This window comes from Octopus bimaculoides, chromosome 24 (genome assembly GCF_001194135.2).
Source record: "Octopus bimaculoides isolate UCB-OBI-ISO-001 chromosome 24, ASM119413v2, whole genome shotgun sequence".
NCBI lineage: Eukaryota > Metazoa > Mollusca > Cephalopoda > Octopoda > Octopodidae > Octopus > Octopus bimaculoides.
The window spans coordinates 19893563-19912425 of NC_069004.1; the positions used below are offsets into that span (position 1 = coordinate 19893563).

The 18863-nt window shown below is 40.0% G+C and overlaps 1 protein-coding gene across 5 annotated transcripts in view; it reads right to left on the reverse strand.

Moving 5' to 3' along the window:
* Positions 1–18863, reverse strand: part of LOC106882261 (coiled-coil domain-containing protein 73) — a 285087-nt gene that overhangs the window by 22330 nt on the left and 243894 nt on the right. The window lies entirely within an intron of this gene.

Genomic DNA, 18863 nt, shown 5'->3' on the forward strand with positions numbered 1-18863 from the left:
CTGTTTCTGTCCTCATTCTTGATCACTCTCTCTCTCTCTCTCTCTCTCTCTCTCTCTCTCACACACACACACAAGGTAATCATGTATCTCCTCTACAGCATGACACCTGTTTCTGTCTTTCTATCACACTCTAATCTTTCATCATCTGATGCAAGATCACTTCTTCCAATGCCCCCTCCCCTCTCAAAGGATTATTGTCTTGCAAATTACTTGGTGACCCTGCCAGTGCTGGTGCCATATAAAAAGCATCCAGTCCATACTGTAAAGTGGTTGGCATTTGGAAGGGCATCCAGCTGTAAAAAAACCATGCCAAGACTAACTTCACCTCTGATGGTGCCACATAAAATGTACTCAGTCCACTCTATGGGGTGGTTGGTGTTAGGAAGGGCATCCAGCCATAAAAACCATGCCAAAACAGACACTGAAACCTGGTGCAGTCTTCTGCCTAGCCAGCTCTGGTCAAATTGTCCAGCCCATGCCAGCATGGAAAGCGGATGTTAAATGATGCTGATGATGATCACAAGAAGATATGTTCTATTATGGAAATTAGTTGCCCTTTGGATACAAATATGGTTAGAAAAATACAAGAGAAAGAGGACATCTATAGACCATCAATAAGGAATTTGCAAATCCAGTACCCAAGATACACTCTCATCTTCATACCTATTATTATTGGAATAACAGGATACATATCAACCTGTCTGGAGCAAAGTATGGCTGAACTTGGGATCTTGGAGAGAGAACGCAAATCCTTAATTCATGCTCTACAAATTATCATATTAGGAACTATAAAATGTGAAAGACCTTAAGATTTATAGGATGATGGTTAAAACAAGATACTTTCCTTCACAACCTTGTTACTAAGTAGGTGGCCGGTCAAAATTTATTTTAAATTAATAAAGGGAGAGAGAACATACATATATACATTCATGTATGCACACACACACACACACACACACACACACACACACACACACACACAGAGCAATGACACAAATTATCATCATCATTTAGCATCTATTTTTCATACTGACATTGGTTGGATGATTTGACAGGATCTGGCAAGCTGCAAGATCACATTAAGCTCCAATGTCAGCTTTGGTATTTCTTATTTGGAAGTCCAGTGGTGATGGAAAGGTGGCAAAGTATGCAGACCTGATGGGTTGGAAGCATATCGTCAGCGACCTGCATGCAGGCGGCCCATGCTAGATATAAAGTTGTCTTCTTGTCACTCAAGACAGTGATAGGATTCGGTTGCTGCATGGGTGTCTGAGCAACTCCATTTGGAGAGGGCACTGTTCACCCGGAGGCCGATGAGGTTCTAGAAAAGGTGAACCAAAAACTGCCTGTCTTTCTATATCTGGTTAGTTTAGTGCAACTAACAGATGCCCACCCTGCGCTTGAAAAACAAAGAGACATTTTTTTTACAAAATCTGGATGGAACTTGAACATATCATGCTGGAATGTGCACACTCTGTTGGATAACAAGAGTGATTGTACGCCTCAAAGACACACTGCTCGCAAGCCGAACCTTTCAGAGACTCGTATAGGTGATGGTCAGCTTGAGGAAGTAGAAGGCGGATACACATTTTTTCGGAAGAGGAGACTGAAGGAGGAGTGCAGAGAAGTTGGCGTTGGCTTTGTAGTTCGATCTGATAGCCTTAAGAAGTTGGAGGAGCTTCCTGTTCCTATAAATTAACATCTAGTGACTCTATGATTGCACCTGAAAGGTAGACAGTTTGCTACTCTAATAAGTGCCTATGCACCTTTAACTAGTTGTGATGAAGATAAAACTATTTTTTTAAACCCAGCTGAGAGCCATACTTAGGAAAATCCCCAATTCTGATGAAGTCATTTTACTGGGGGATGTCAATGCCAGGGTTGGGACAAACTGGAAAACATGGAACTCTCTAGGACGTTTTGGTGTAGGGAAAATGAATAGCAATGGTCTCATGCTGCTGGATCTTTGCGATGAACATGGTGTTTACATCGAAAGCACTCATTTTATGCACAAAGGTGACCACACAACAATGTGGATGCATCCAAGATCTAAAGATTATGTCATCATCCGCAAACATCACATCTATGACATTTATAGTGTCAAGTCCTTTCACACTCTAGTGCTAGCAAAGTTCTGGATAATGATTAGAGTGAAAGAGAGAAGAGGGCTAGCTGGCATTCCTTGGCATCTGAATGTCCACAAGATATATGATGCTGTGTTGAGGAAAGCGCTTCAGACTCGCTTGTCCAGCATTGAAAATACTACAATATAGGAAGATTTTTGAGACCAGGTTCTTAAATGTGCTGCTGAAACCCTGGGATATGCTACTGCCAGACACAGAAACTGGTTTGATGAAAATGATGCTGAAGTTCAGTGACTATTGGTTGTAAAGCCCACAATGTATTGCTGCACAGAGGACTTTCAGCTGTGCAACAAAATCTAGCACTATAGTAGTGTAAAATCACTACTGCAGCAATCTCTCAGGAAAATGCAGAACATTTGGTGGGAGGATGTTGCTCGTGATGTTCAGGTTGCTGCTGATGCAAATGACAGCAAGAAGCTTTACCATCTTATGAAGCAAGTTTATGGGCCTAAGAGCTCTGCATCAGCTCCTTTGCATTCCAAGGAGTCTTCTACTCTATTTATTAAATCAATAGAAATTACAGGTCTCTGAACTCCTGAACCATGAGTCAGTTGTGGATGAAATAGTGATTGATACTATACAACAAAGACTTATCATTGGCTCCTTAAATTCCATGCCATCAATAGACAGCAATAAGTATTTACATTATTTGCATTATTTACATTATTTACATTCAACAGATATTTGTCCTCATCTTGTATGCTGTTAACACTTCTTCAGGTGTCTTGGGGAAATTTCGAACCTGGGTTCTCATTCCTAGGGTATATTTTTCGATGTTATTATTGTTACTATTATTATTATTATTCTTGTTCAGGTCACTGCTTGGAATCGAACTCGGAATCTTGGGATGGGATGGAGGCTTGGGTCAATGTTGGTGGTGGCATGGCAGGACCCATTCCTGTAGAGAATGGTGTCAAGCAGGGTGACATGCTTGCCCCAAATCTCTTTTCTTTGTACTTTGCTGCTGCTTTTACTCATGCTTTTGCTAAGGTTAGCTCTCTGGGAATATATGTCAGGTATCAATCTTCTGGCCACCTCTTTAATCTGCACCAATTTGCTGCCAAATCAAAAGTTTTCCAGTCTATTATTCGTGACCTCCTTTATGCAGATGACTGTGACTTAGTCACTCATACAGTGGATGACATGCAAATACTTATGGATTGTATTTCTGCTTCTTATAAGGCATTTGGACTCAGCATTAGCCTGGACAAGACTGTTGTAATGTTCCAGCCTGCATCAGGAAATCCATATGTGAAACCAGCCATCTTGGTTGAAGTAACAATTCTGAAGGTAGTAGACAAGTTTGTCTACCTGGGCAGCACACTCAGCCGTTCTTGCTCCCTGGATGAGGAAATATCTTTCAGGTTGCAGAGAGCAACTAATTCCTTCCGGTCTCTTCAGTCTCGTGTCTGGTCCCAGCATGGCATCACAAGGCAAACAAAAATTGCTGTGTACCGTGCATGTGTACTGACATCGGTCCTTTACTCTTGTGAGACATGGACCCTTTACAAACGTCATGTAAAGGTCTTTAAATACTTTTGTAGGATACGACCGTGCAAACCAAAGGAAATGGCGATGAACGGGAGAGACTCCTTTAAACGCGTTGCACGGTCGAACACAAAACATGTAATATAACATATGAAGGGCTCACATATGTGAGATGCGAGCAAGTGCCAGTAAAGGAAAGAGAGAGTGACAGAGATAACCATTAGATATATATAGAGAGTAGGTTTATTAGCATAGTGAACAGTGTGTCTGTGTGTGTGCATGTATGCGGCAATATAAACAATACAATGTGTAAGACAGACCGTCGTATAAAGAATATGTATACAACAATGTGTGTGTGTGAGAATACAAGTAACACAATACATAAGACAGGCCTTCGTGTACAAGAGTGTGTATACAACAATATGTGTGTGCGTGTGACTGAGAAATACAGAGTATAGAATAAGTGTCTGTAACAATGACTATAAGAGTCCTAAACACAAGATAGAGAAATACCAGTTCATAGAAGAGTTACACATGGGATTGAATGTCTGTACAAGAAGTTGTAGCCGAAGAGCAGAGCTGTGGTGTCACATGTTGTGTGTGAAGTTGAGCGTTGATGCTGTGACCGGTTACTTGGTACAGAAGATTCTTGCAGGTCGTTCTGGCTGTTAACTCGAGGTGGAAACAATCCACTCAAACAGTGTTGAGATGAAACCGCATTTGCTGTTGTTGGTGTGTACTCTAGTGGTGGTGTTGCTGGCGACGACATTGTGGTAGACAGTAGATCGGTGGTGGTGTTGGCGTCGTCGCTGGAAACTGGCTGGAGCTGTGTTCTGGTCTGCGACAAGACCTGTGAGAGGTCTGTTGTCGAGACAAACTAGCGTGGATCAAACAGGCTTATTTATAGATGAAAAAGGACTCACCGGAAAAGCAGAAAAACTCTCTCTCATGCGACCTTATTGGAAGGCCACGATTGGACGGTATGCACCCTGGCGCGAAACAGAACTGTTGTCAAATGCCGCGCAAATAAGAACCCATCAGGGTGATGGACACAAGGGTCCAAGCATCCGAAAGCTGATGTTAGCCGCCACGTTATCATTTGTAATTAAATACTGGAGAGAGAGGTTTCACTACACTTTCACCAGAGTTGTCTGAGACACATTCTGAATGTTAGCTGGGCCTTGGTAGCACGTGTAGTGAGAGCCAGCAGTGACCTTCATGAAGCAGCGTACCAAGTGACATCGCTGTGTTTACTTTGCAAGTTATGAAATTTGTGCTTTTGGGATCATATGTATGCTGTAGTCTGTGATTTTATCATGGACAGGAACAAAGAGCCAAATTTTGCATTAAGTTTGAGAAGTCAGCTACAGAGACACTGAGCATGCTTTGGCAATGGGTCATACACAATGTTTCAAGTGACATAGGCACTTCAAAAGTGGAAGAACATCCCTGGAAGATAATGAGCAATCTGGAAGACCTGCCAACAGCGTAACCCCCAGAAGTGACCTTCATAAGGCAGTGTGCCGAGTAACATTGCTGTGTTTACTTTGCAAGTTGTGAAATTTTGTGTTTTTGTGATTATTTGCATGCTGCAGTCTCAAATTTTTGTCATGGACAGGAAGTTGGAACAAAGAGCATTAAACTTGGGAAATCCACTACAGAGTCATTGGGCATGCTTCAGCAAGCTTATGGTGATGAAACAATAGGTCATATGCAAAGTTTCAAGTAGTATAGGCACTTCAAAAGCAGAACATGCCTGGAAGACAACGAGCAATCTGGAAGATCTTCCACCAGCATCATCCCTGAAAATGTGGAGAAAATTCATCAGCTTGTGCATGACGATCATCAGAGGAAGATCAACAATGTTTTGAAACATTTGAGGTAGGACATTCGGCAAAAGCAGCGAGATCTGTGGAGCATGAAGAATTGGATTCTTCACAATGACAATGCATCCTGTCACCGAGCTCTTCTCACTCACAAGTTTCTCGCCAAAAATAATGTGGTATTGCCTCTGCACCTACCCTATTCATCATATTCAGCACCTGTAGACTTCCATCTCTTCCCCAAGATGAAAATGCAGCTCAAAGATCACCGTTTTAACACCATTGTTGAGATCCAGAGTGAATCGTAGAAGGTCCTCAACTTGCATACAGAAAATGACTTCCATGCCAGATTCCAAAAGTGGCAGGAATGCTGGGATCAGTGTATTGCTGCACAAGGTAACTATTTCAAAGGAGACGATGTTAAAACTTAGGTGGATAAGTTACTTTTTTATTAAACAACAAGTTCAGGAACATTTTGACAGCACCTCGTATGTATGTATACATGCATGAATGCATGTATATATGTAAAAATTTATAAAGCAAGAAGATGGAATGAACAAGCTTTAATTACAAAGCACAATAATTGTTTCTGCTGTTAGTTGTCGAGTTTTCCATATCATACTATTACATAAATTATTCTATAAGTGATTATATAAAAAAATATGATACAACAGCAACTGTGTACCTGAACATCATCAGTGAGTGGCTTTGATAGCAATGCTGAATTGTGTTCAGTTTCCCATCATTTTCTAAGCCTTTGCATAACTAGCATTTTCTCTTTACTAAGCAGCTTATAGATTCAAGGTGACATAAGTTATAAAAATACCAATGGCAATAAAAAATAAAAATGAATTACAAAACAAATAGACCACAATTAGTTAATGGAAATAAAAATCAAAAGTATAAATATAAATAAAAAACAACATTCTATTTTTGTTTATTCTATTGTAAGTTTTTATATCAGGATATAGACTAGAAGTATCCATTATCTTTATTGTCTGTAACTGTTTTTCATCAAATGAACCATGACCATCACTTGTCTGCCAGTTCACTCATAAAACTTAATTTCAGGTATCCTGGTATCCATGATAGTCGTTTAATAGTCATTAAGATTCTTATTATGTATGAAGAGATTTATTTGCCTACACCCATGTACACATACATATATATGTACATTCACTCCATGTATACATAGAAATATTTATATATAAATAGAAACACAAACGCAACCATATGGACATATATATATTTATATATATATATATATATCTATTGACACAAGTGAAATCATTGTCGTGGCCAATGACAGTACCTCCTGATTGGCACCTGTGCCAGTGGAAATGTTAAAAGCACCATTCGAGCGTGATCGTTCCCAGGGCCATTGACTGGCTCCCTTGCCGATGGCATGTAAAAAGCAACATTCGAGTGTTGCCAGTGTCACCTGACTGGCTTCTGTGCCAGTGACATGTAAAAAACACCATTTGAGCGTGGTCGTTGCCAGTACCACCAGACTGGCTCCTGTGCAGGTGGCCTGTAAAAAGCACCATTTGAGCATGGCTGATACCAGTACTGCCTGACTGGCCCTCATACCGGTGGCATGTAAAAGCACCCACTACACTCTCTATGAGTGGTTGGTGTTAGGAAGGGCATCCAGCTGTAGAAACTTTGCTAGATCAGATTGGAGCCTGGTGCAGCCTTCTGGCTTGCCAGCCCTCAGTCAAACTGTCCAACCCATGCCAGCATGGAAAGCGGACGTTAAATTACAACAATGATGATATATACATACATATATATATATATATATATATATATATATATACACACACACACACACACACACACACACAGTCATTGCGTCGTTTTTGGGAATTTCTGCTACCCTGTTATGTAAGTTTGTCTTTGGCTTGTTACCTGTTTTATATCATTTTGTTAATTTGTGAATCGAATTGTTGTCCGTTGTAGGACAGTAATTTTCACCCTACAGGGTAGAAATTATATTGCGGAACACTGTTTAAAAAATATTTTGCGAATTATTTGTGAAATATTATTTTTTTACCTGTTGACGGGTTGTGAATTTTCTGTTAATTTGTCATTTTTGGCAAAGTTTTTTTTAAAAATAAAACTGTCATGGAATTCAACATTGAATCCAACCAAGACTTTCCCAAGATGGGAAAAGTAAATGAAAGTCAAAATGCAAGTTCAAACAATATACAAAAGGAAAAGGCAAAGCAAAGCTTTTCAGATGCGGCGGGCAGCAACGTCACTGAACTAGAAGCTAAAATGGAACAACTATTAAAGTTTCACAATTTGATTAAAAAGAGTGACGACCATATAAGACTGTTGCCGCCCCCTGAAACACTACAGCCAATAAATGCATATACTGTAGTGTATAAAATATATAACATGAAAGAGAAGGGGATCATGGAGGCAAAAAAGGAGATAGTAGAGAGGTGCTTGGCACCCATATGGAATTTAATATGCTACGTTAGCCATGGAACGAGAAGCGCGACTGTTGAGGCACAGTTCCAAACGGCTGATGTAGCTAAGGAAGTCTCAACTAAGACCCTCAAGAATGCTACCCACATACTTGGGCTGCAGAACAGCAAAAGTAACAATAGATAAAATACTGGCAGGCTATGAAGTTATGTGGGTAGCAGCAGCCGTAATATATGACGTCGAAGAAGCCATAACAATTTTGAAAATGACAAAGAAGGAGGTGGTAAACTGGAAAGGCTAAAGTTTAGAAATGGTCATACAGGCCTCAAATGAGACCCTTGGAAAATTTGCGAGATAGGGTGTTTGTAGGGGAGGGGCAAACCATAAGAGTAGCCATTGAGGGAGGTAGGACTCGTTGCTCCAAATGTGGAGAAAAGGGCCACATCCGCTCGATGTGCACCAAAAAGAAAGTCAACGAAGTCCCTCCTCAAAAAGTTGAAAAGAAAACAGAGAAGAAAACTAATGAGGATACAGAGAAGCCACAGAAACCAAAGACTACTTCAGAAGGAAAAGCAATGGAAGAAACGAAAGAAATAAATGGGGCAATGGCCAACACCTCTATTACCTCCGCAAGTGTAATCGGTCCTTCACAGCATTTCACCTCACATGCCGAGAGTCTTACACGGATCACAAATATGTGACGTGTGAGATACATATAGATGTCATAGACAGGGACCCGGGTGCTGGAAGATGAACAAGTCTATTTTGACTTGTCAAGCCTTCTGTGCCTGGATTAAGGAAATAGTACAGAGGGCATTATGTGGCGCCATCATTAACAATAGATGGTAGCACGCCCTCAAGAGAGCCATCCGTTTAGAATCTTTTAGATTTAGCAACCAGCTAAGTTTAGATAGATCTAGAATAGAAAGGGAACTAGTCAAGAATTTAGATGAGGCTTTGGAATCTGTCTCTGCAGACAGAGTGCTGGCAGCGAGAACGGTCCTGTACTGTCACCTCAGAGCCAAACATGAAGGCTGTAGGCTTAGAGCTAAACTATGTGCAGTGGGCCGAGAAGGTATTAACATTGCTGGATGGGCCCATCGTGTGGAGTGTCAGAAGGGCAAAAAGTCTTTAACTGACGAGCAAGGGCACAAGATCTATGAACAGGAAAAGCTGCAGAAAGCCTTTCACCAGCATTTCACCCAGGTGTTTGGGCAGGGTGGCGAGCTTGAGTGTAGGGAGGCCCTAAAGGGCTTCCTTGCTGGTGGGCTGCGACTCTCGGCACGTGAGGTGAAATGCTGTGAAGGACTGATTACACTTGCGGAGGTAATAGAGGTGTTGGCCGAGTGTGCCGGGGACAAATCACTGGGGCTGGATGGTCTGCCCTGTGAGTTTTATCGTAGCATGCTGGCAGGCGTCTACGCAAACTGGCAACAGAATGGGAGGATTCCCAACTCTGTGAGTCGGGGAGTGGTGATGCTGATCCAGAAGGACCCGAGCAAGGGGGGACAGTATAAGTAATTACAGGCCCATAACTCTACTCAATGTAGAGTTAACGATTTTGGCCAAGGTGTTAGCAAAAAGGTTGACGTATGTCGTGGAGAAGCTTGTAGGGAAGGTGCAAACATGCGCCATTCGGGGCAGGTTGATCCAGGACAATCTTCACCTTATATGCTACACCTTAGACAGGGTGGGTAAATTAACTGGCAAAGGTGGGGCAACGGTCCATTTAGACCAGAGTAAAGCGTTTGATAGGGTAGACCACCAATACCTGGCAGTGGTTCTCGAAGTGGCTGGGCTGGGACCGGACTTCTGTAGGTGAATCTCTGCAATGTATAGCGGCATCCAATCCACTGTTCAGGTAAACAGCTACCTGTCGGAGCCATTTTTGATCATGTACTCAGTTCATCAAGGGTGTCCCGTCCCCGCTTCTGTACATTTTGGCTCTTGAGCCCTTACTGAGGAAGTTGGGGAATTTGGGACACACCCCCAATGAAATTGGATGTGGCAAGTCAGTCTCTGCTTATGCGGATGACATCACCATCATCGTGTCCAATGAGGCTCAGCTACCTTGTGTAGAGGACACCATCAATGGGTACGAGGCGGTGGCAGGAGCAAAGGTTAACAAGGACAAGTCCATTGGCTTGTGCCTCAGCACCTGGAGGAGCAAGCCGGTATCATCCAGTGTCGTGGGTCACTGGACAGATGGTCCTGTTAAGTTGCTTGGAGTTTGGTTTGGACCAGACTCCCAAACGGAGAAGAATTGGAGCAAGGTGGCAGACAGGGTGGAAGCTCTAGTTCGGACCTGGTCTGGACAGGCTCTATCCCTGAAAGGAAGGGCGGAAGTGGTACAGGTGTTTATTGCATCTGTAATCACCTACTGCCTAACCGTTGTCCCTTGTCCCGACTTGTGGCTAAACAAGTTGGAGCACTTCCTTTTCTGCTTATTGTGGAAGGGAGGAAAGCCACTTGTAAGGTGCTCTGTCTGCTGCCAGGAACCGCTAAAGGGTGGGTTAGGGATGCCCTGGCCTATGATGCGCAAACATGCATTGAGGTCGAGACATCTCTGGCACTACTTGGAGGGTGACAAGGTGTGGAATCCACTTGTAGAGGAATTCTTTCCATGACCAGCCTCTTTGGAGAGATTTAAACCCGGTTTTATTAAAAGACGCAATCTGACAGAATAGCAAAAGGAGTGTTGACAGGCACTCATGCTGATCCACAAGACAGGCAAGGCCGGCAGTGGGAATACCACCTTGGTTTTGTATAGAGGGCTGGTAGAGTTTAAAAATGATGATGTCCTAGGTGGGGCTCTGGGGTTCAATGAGTACCAACTTACCAACCTGTTCCGAAAGACTTTCAGGCCAAGGTATTTGGATAATTATCAAAAATCCCTGACCTGGCAGTGCTACAGGAACGCTTTACCTGTTTGCGATAAGTTATCCAGGCATGGAATGTCAGTGTCACCAGCATGTCCAAGATGTAGGCTGGATGATGAAACCGTCCAGCACACTTTTGTACACTGCTGGAAGCTTTCAGGCTTGATAATTTACGTTGAACATGTGTTGTCATACCTAGGCAGAGTACAGCTATCAGCTGTACTCTATAATAAAGATTGTGCCACCCACTGGACTCTCAAAGGAAGGTGGGGCATGTTTTCTCCTTACAGTGGCAGTGTTGAAAGTGTGTGTTTGGAAGACAAGACTGCAAGGACTCGTGACGGGAACCTTCATCTCTGGCCCTGGATTGCTCACTTCAGATATCACCTGAAGAGCAAGATAGGGCTAGAGAGGAAACGACTGTTGCAAAGTGTGTTTGAGAAAAGATGGAAGGCTGTGGTAAGAAAGGTGGGTGCAAGTGACCCGGCTTAATCTCCATGGAGAAAGATAAAGGTGTAGTCGCTGGGCTTTTCGCTCATCAGGGTGAATCCCACCTAGCTAAAAATTATTAAAAAGAAATATATTAATTTGTATAATCATCAACATTTTAAAATTAGGTTTCATTTGAACTCACATTAACATTTATCTGTTTGTTCTGTCTTGTTTGTCCGTTCTGTGTTAGATAATTATTATCTTAATAAAGAAAATATCTCTAGCAGACGAGGTCTTTTTGCGTTGTGAATCGAGATTTTGCTGCTACCAAGTTATGTGAGTTCGTTCCATTGTGTTTTTGTCTGTTATTATATTTTTGTTTCTGGTGTGCTTTGACTTGAATTGAACTGTTGTCCTTTGTGGAACAGTAATTTTCGCCCTACAGGGCAGAAAATTCTGTTTTGGAATTTACTGTGAAAAAAAAATTATTGCTGAACTGTCTTTTTCTTTACCCGTTGCTGGGTATTGAATTTGTTTGTTATTTTTGTCATTTTTGGCTAAGTAATAACATGTTTACAATGGAATTTAATATTACATCTAAAAAATATTTTCCTGCAATGGGAAAGGATAATAGCGGTGAAAATGAATGTGAAATTGAAAAACAGGCAAAGGAAAGACCAAGTTTTTCTGCTGCGGTGGGCAGCAATATGATGGAAATGGAAGTGAAAATGGAACAATTGTTTAAGTTCCATAGCTTGATTAAAAAAATGGTAGCGATATGGAACTACTGCCTCCTCCAGAGACAGTGCAAGCATTAAACGCAAGAACGGTTGTCTACAAAATTTACAATTTAAAGGAGAAACGAATTATGGATGCAAAATTGATGTCGTAGAAAGATGTTTGTTCCCAATATGGAACCAAATAACCTACGTTGGCTGGAGGATGAGAAACACAATGGTAGAAGCACAATTTGAAACAGCCACCATAGCAAAGGAAGTCTCCACAAAAACCTTGTGAAACGAAAAAATAATTCTGCTACCCATATACCTGGGTCGCAGAACAGCCAAAATTACCATGGATGAGATTCCGGCTGGTTATGAGGTTATGTGGGTAGCAGCAGCTGTCATCTACAACGTGGAGGAGGCAGTGACAATTTTGCAATTGAAAAAGCATTAAGTCGTGAACTGGAAAGGTCAGACCCTAGAGATGGTTGTACAAGCGTCAAATGAAACTATAGAAAAATTGCCCGATAGGGTGTTTGTAGGGGAGGGGCTAACAATGAGAGTAGCCGTTGAGGGACGTAGGCCCCGTTGCTTCAGATATGGAGAAAAGGGCCACGTTTACTCAAAGTGTGAGAAAAAGAAAACCAATGAAGCCCCCTCCCCAAAAGGCTATGTAAGTAGTCAAAGAAAAACATGAAAAGCAAGACAATGCAGTAGAAAAGAGAGAGGGAGTAACAGCAGAGAGTGCAGTGAAAAAGACAGAGAAAAACGCTGTAATGGAATTCACTACAGTGTCACACAAAAGAAAAAATGCCCAAGTCCCAGACTCCCCTCGCCAAACAAAAAAATCCATAAAACATACGGCAGATGCACAAAACAAAATTCCCCAAACCAACCCCACAGTGAAACCTTTCACCAAATCCCACTCCAAAACCCAAGAAAAAATTGTTTCCTTCTCGGAAAAAAACAGTGTGTTGAACACAGTCATAAGAGCGCATCATAAGGTGCGAGTTTTTAAAATAACAAAAGACACGCCCCCAGATATTAGACTTGCTAAAATGGACGCAGGCCTATTTTCAGAGCTGAAGGAAAGGTATCCAGAAGATATCAAGGATCTCAGCTCCGAAATGGCCGAAAAAATTACTATTAAGCCCAGTGACTATACCAATGACAGAAAAGGATGGATAGGTAGCTGAATTTGTGCAGCCCCTCTTCAAATTCAAACTGTAAGTTCTTCCTTTTACCATTTTTTAAGGTTATGGTAAGAAAGGTGAGTGCAACTGATCCTGCTTAATCCTTCATGGGAAAAGGAAAAGGTGTAGTTGCTTTGCTTTTTAGTCCATCAGGTTAAAGTCCAAAAAAAAGGCAAAATTTTCATTTTTATATATCATTCATAATTTTTAAACCTAGGTTTCATTCAAACTCACAATAACGATAATTGTTTGTATTGTCCTGTTTTGTCCCCTCAATGTATGATTATATTTATCATAATAAAAAATTCATTTCTAGCAGATGAGGTGTCCAGTATTGAAGAAAGACTAGCAATAGCCCAAAATCAGACTGGTATGTTGGTCCCATCACTAGAAGATGGTAGGGGTTCATTTCCCTGTTCACAATATATTGAATGCAGGTGTGCATTGTTTACCAGCTAGAGGGGATGTCCTCTTGGTGTTAAAAAAAATCACAGTAAAGTCCATTCAAACAGAACAGACATGTTGGAGTGGCTATGAACATTAACTGGTAGTACAACTACTGCATTCATCTCTTAGAGAGTTTTTAGAACTAGCTTTTTTACTTATATATATATATATATATATATATATATATATATGACACGAACATTTCTGTAGTGGACAGATGGCACAGGGGCCAAGCCTCAGACGAATTTTAAAGATGGGCAATGTTGATTGAATATTTGTCACATCATACAGAAGATATAGAGCTCCTTGGCGGAGGTAAAAATAATATACTGTATTGTGTGTGTGTGTGTGTGTGTGTGTGTGTGTGTGTGTGTGTGTGTGTGTGTGTGTGTGTGTTTGCACATGTGTATATTGTAGCATGGGAAGTAGAATTTATCTTTTTTTTTCTTTTACTACTGTGTTGTTCTTACAGTTGCATTCATTTAAGTTTTGTGATAATACAGGGCTACAACAGTCCTCTTAGTCTGAATGTAGCTTGTAAAGTGATTAAGTTATTTTAAGATTAATCAATAATGTGTTGTATATTATAAATTTTTTCAATCAAAGCTAATCAAATATGCTGAATGCTCTACAATTTGTAACTATCAAATCTCAATGGACTTCAATAAAAGTTGGTTTTGTCAATGAAGTAGAAAAGTGTACTGATTTGAAACTGATATACATACAAATATTTAATTAAGTCATATACACACTATTTTACATAGCTTAAAAAAACAAACAAACAAGACTTTTATGTATAGATAATAAATATTAATACATAAGTATTTTTAGAATTTTAATGATATACATTTTTCTCTGCTTAAATAAACTTTAAATCAGCTTTCTTTTAAATACAATTATATTTATTTGAAGTCCATTTTCATTTTTGATATAATAATTTAAAAGAAAATTTTATATATCAAAAGCTACCTAATACAGGATACACATATATATACATTTCAACATGTTTTTCAAAATTCCTCAATAGTTCTACAAAAAATGTCTAAGCTACAACATGATCTCTACAGTCGAAACCCAAACATTACTTATAATGTGGGAGCAAATATTATATAGTAATACAATCTACTAGAATTTTACTTAATTGTGAAATAAAAGCTAACTCCTAGCAATTTCAACTGTGTAAAATGAGTCAAAAACTGCATTAAAGTGGGAGTGTCAATCTACTACTCTAATTATCCATCACTTACAATTCTATATGTTTCATACATGCATGCAGAATTCTCAGGAAGAATCAGATACAATGTGTGGCAAGGTTATACCTTTTGTTTACAGTTACAATCAACTTACAGGTTTCTATACAGTTTCCATCTATTCAATTTCACTATATGGCTGTAGAAAGTGATATTTGTCCAAGCTGCCAAGCAGTGGGATTGAACCCAGGAACCTGTAAGTATAACCATGGCTATTTGGCAATACTGTGCCTGCATATGCGTATATATATTATAAACCTTACTTTAACAACAGCAGGAGGTGAAGGTTCTGCTTGACTGAGGGAAAGATCATACTAAAGCACCCTCTATCAGGGCACTTCCACTCTCACCCTTATGAATGCAAACTTGCCCTAGTATCTTGACTGACCACACCGTGAGGAATTGATTTAAGATTTATCACACCCAAATGTGATATATACAATATACAAAGTGGTATCAAAATGTTCCCAGACTAGTTGTGTATGTGTGTGTGTGTGTGTGTGAGAGAGAGAGAGAGAGAGAGAGAGAGAGAGAGAGAATATATACCTGCTTCAGCACAGTTCTGTTCAGTAAATTCCACTGATGCAGTATTGGGGTCATCACAAGGCTATGATGGAAGACACTTGCCCAAGTTTCAAAGCAGAGTGATGAAACCAACAACTACATATTTGCAATGTGAATTTATTAACCACAGTACCATGTCTGTATGTGTTGACTGAATACCCCACCACTTGACTAGCATTCATTTTATCTACCTCAAAAGAAGTAAACCAGAATACCAGACAATTAGTGATTGAAAATTGAAACACAAGGCACAAAATCAAATAGAGATGGATATTTAGTTTAACATATTGCTGGTTTTTGCCTCTCTACTATCTTTACTGAGGAGGAAGAGGCAGACAAGATATTGAAATAAATGAATAAATAAATTAAAAATATAAACAGCTTAAAGAAATGTATTAATAGACATCTCAAGTAGGTAGATTAGTTATGATTTTGTACTGTTGAATAAACACATGTGCTTACACACATGATATGTGTGTGTGTGTGTGTGCGTATATATATATATATATATATATATATATATACATATGAAATATAAGGATAAAATCTATATAAGATTTTATCGAGTAACCAGCATGTAAATCAATTAAGGAAAAAAGTAATACAAGGTATGTAATTTTTTCCTTTATATATAAAAATACATTATAATATCAAGGGCTTGATATTATATATATATAATGCAGAAGCTAGGGATAGATGAGTGGTTAGTGAAAACTGTACAAGCCATGTACAAAGGATGCTGCTAGTAAGGTGTGAACCACCAATAAGTATAGCAAGGAGTTTAGTGTAGGCGTCCACCAGAATTTAGTTCTTAACTCCCTCTTATTTATCATGGTCCGCCAAGCTCTAACTGAGGAATTTAAGATTGGCTACCCTGGAGAGCTCATCTATTCTGATGAGCTTATTCTTATTGCTGCATTACTATCAGAACTAGGGAAAAAATTTCAGGTATGGAAGCAAGGTCTGGAATCAAATCACAGACCCCTTCAGAGATGCAAGCTATGGACACATAAGAGATGCAGCGGTATCACTTGACGACTAAAGGAGAAAGTAGTCTTTACAGGTGTGAGATATGCATTAAACACCAGGAATGTACAAAAAATAGAATCTCACATATGTCAGTGGAGGGGTGGATCCTTAGAAGTAGTAGACAGTTTCCATTACTTAGGTGATCAAGTTAGTAGTGGGGGTGGTTGTTCCAAAAGCATAGCTGCTAGAATAAGAATAGGCTGGGTGAAGTTCAGAGAGCTACTATCTCTTAGTAATGAAGGGTCTCTCCCTCAGAGTGAAAGGCAGATTGTATGTCGCCTGTGTATGAACAACTATGCTATATGGCAGTGAGACATGGCTATAACTACTGAGGATATGCGAAGTTTTGAAAAAAATGAAGCCAGCATGCTTCACTGGATGGGTAATGTCAGTGTACATATATAAAAGCATATAAGTGATTTGAGAGAAAAACTGGGTATAAGTAGCATCAGATGTGGCATGCACGAGAGAAGACTGCACTGGTATGGCCATATAATGCATATGAATGAAGTGCCAATCTCTAATTCTGGAGGGAACATGTGGAAGAGGTAGGGATGAAGTGGTGAGAAAGGATCTATGGACACTGGGACTCACTGAGGGATGACAAGGAACTGAGACTCCTGGCAGTTTGCTGTGCTTGAAAAGACACATCAAGCTAAGTGAAAGTGTGGTTGCCCTTGCATACAGGCTTGTCCCCTGCAACCCAATCCAGCCGAGCATCCTTAATTTTGTGAGCTCATAGGTGCTGGTGCCATATAAAAGTCACCTGTGCTGATGATGTGTAAAGGCACCCAGTATATTCTGTAAAGCGGTTGGCATTAGGAAGGCCATCCAGCTATAGAAACCATGCCAAAACAGACAAAGATCTTGAACAGCCCTTCAACTGGTCAGCTCCTGTCAAACCCTCCAACCCATGCCAACATAGAAAGTGAACATTAAATGATGATGATGATGATGATGATGATGATGATGATGATGATGATGATATATATGTATATATATATATCTTTTATCTTTTATCTTTTATCTTTTACTTGTTTCAGTCAGTAGCAGCCATGCTGGCACACTGCTTTGAAGTGTTTCAGTCAAATGAACTGATGCTAATATCTATTTTTTAAGCCTGGTTCTTATTCTATCTATCTCTTTTGCTGAACTGCTAAGTTCCAACCAGCACCAGTTGTCAAGCAATGGTGAGGGACAAACGCAAAGCCGCACATATGCGCACACATGTGCACGACAAGCCTTTTTCAGTTTACACCTACCAAATCTTTTCATAAGCCTAATGGGAAAGTAACTCTTTTATGCCACATTCAAAGAAACCCATTTTCCTTCCTGAAAAATAGTCTGAAAGTCTGTTTTCAACTTGCTCTCTGTTTCTGAATATTTTGCCTTCTAGTGATCGGAGCAGATGGAAATCCATAGGTGCTGAGTCAGGTGAGTATGGAGGATGTGGAAGAACTTCCCATCCTAATGATCTTATTGTTTCTTGGGTTTGTTTTGAAGAGTGCTGTTTACCAAAGCTGGCCACTTTCAATGTAATTTTTCATTTATGTGATCAAATTGCTCACAATAGACATCTGCATTGATGATCCTTCCATATTCCTGTAATGACAGGTTGTTATTCCTGGTTAGAAGACTGTTGCAAATAGTGGAATGTTTCAGTTCTCAAGTGTAAGCTTATGTGGAATCCAAATTCCCTCTTTGCATGTTTTCCCAATTTGCTTGAGATGTTCATGGATAATTGAATATGACACGTTAAGTTTTTTCACCAAACCTTTGGTGCTTTGATGTGGATCCGATACAACCGTCTCATTCAAAAGGTTGTTATTCAGAGTGGGCCATCTTCAGAGTGACGCTTGTCAGACATATCACAATCGCCACCTTTAAACCTTTTAAACCACATGGACATGAACGAACTTTCACCGCATCTGGATACACTTCACAAATGTTTTTCATTGCTTTTCTAATGGTACTTTTCTTTTGAAACTCATAAAGTAAGCAATGGCTAATATGTTGTTTTATAAAGTTCTTATCCTCCATGGGGCTAATTACCAAAATGACTATGAATGATACACTGCCAGATAGAAGAGATAATATACTATTTCTAAACAGTTCCCGTCTATTTGATCTTGGTTCTGATGTGATTGGTTGATTCATATTTCATAGTGGTGAAAAAATGCAAATGCTTTCCAAACACCCTAATACATACACACACAAACATATACATACAAGTATGTAGATAAATGAAAGATCTAATCCAATAATTGAGTAAGGGACAAAAGCACACATTCAGACAAACCAAAAGCAAAAGAAAGCAGGAATTCCTCTTTACAATTCCATCTAAGGACTTCAAGTAATCTCAGTTTATTTGTCTTTCATGTCTATCATTTTGTTGTTCTCTCTCTCTCTCTCTCACACTCTCTCTCTCACACTCTCTCTCTCTCTCTCTCACTCTC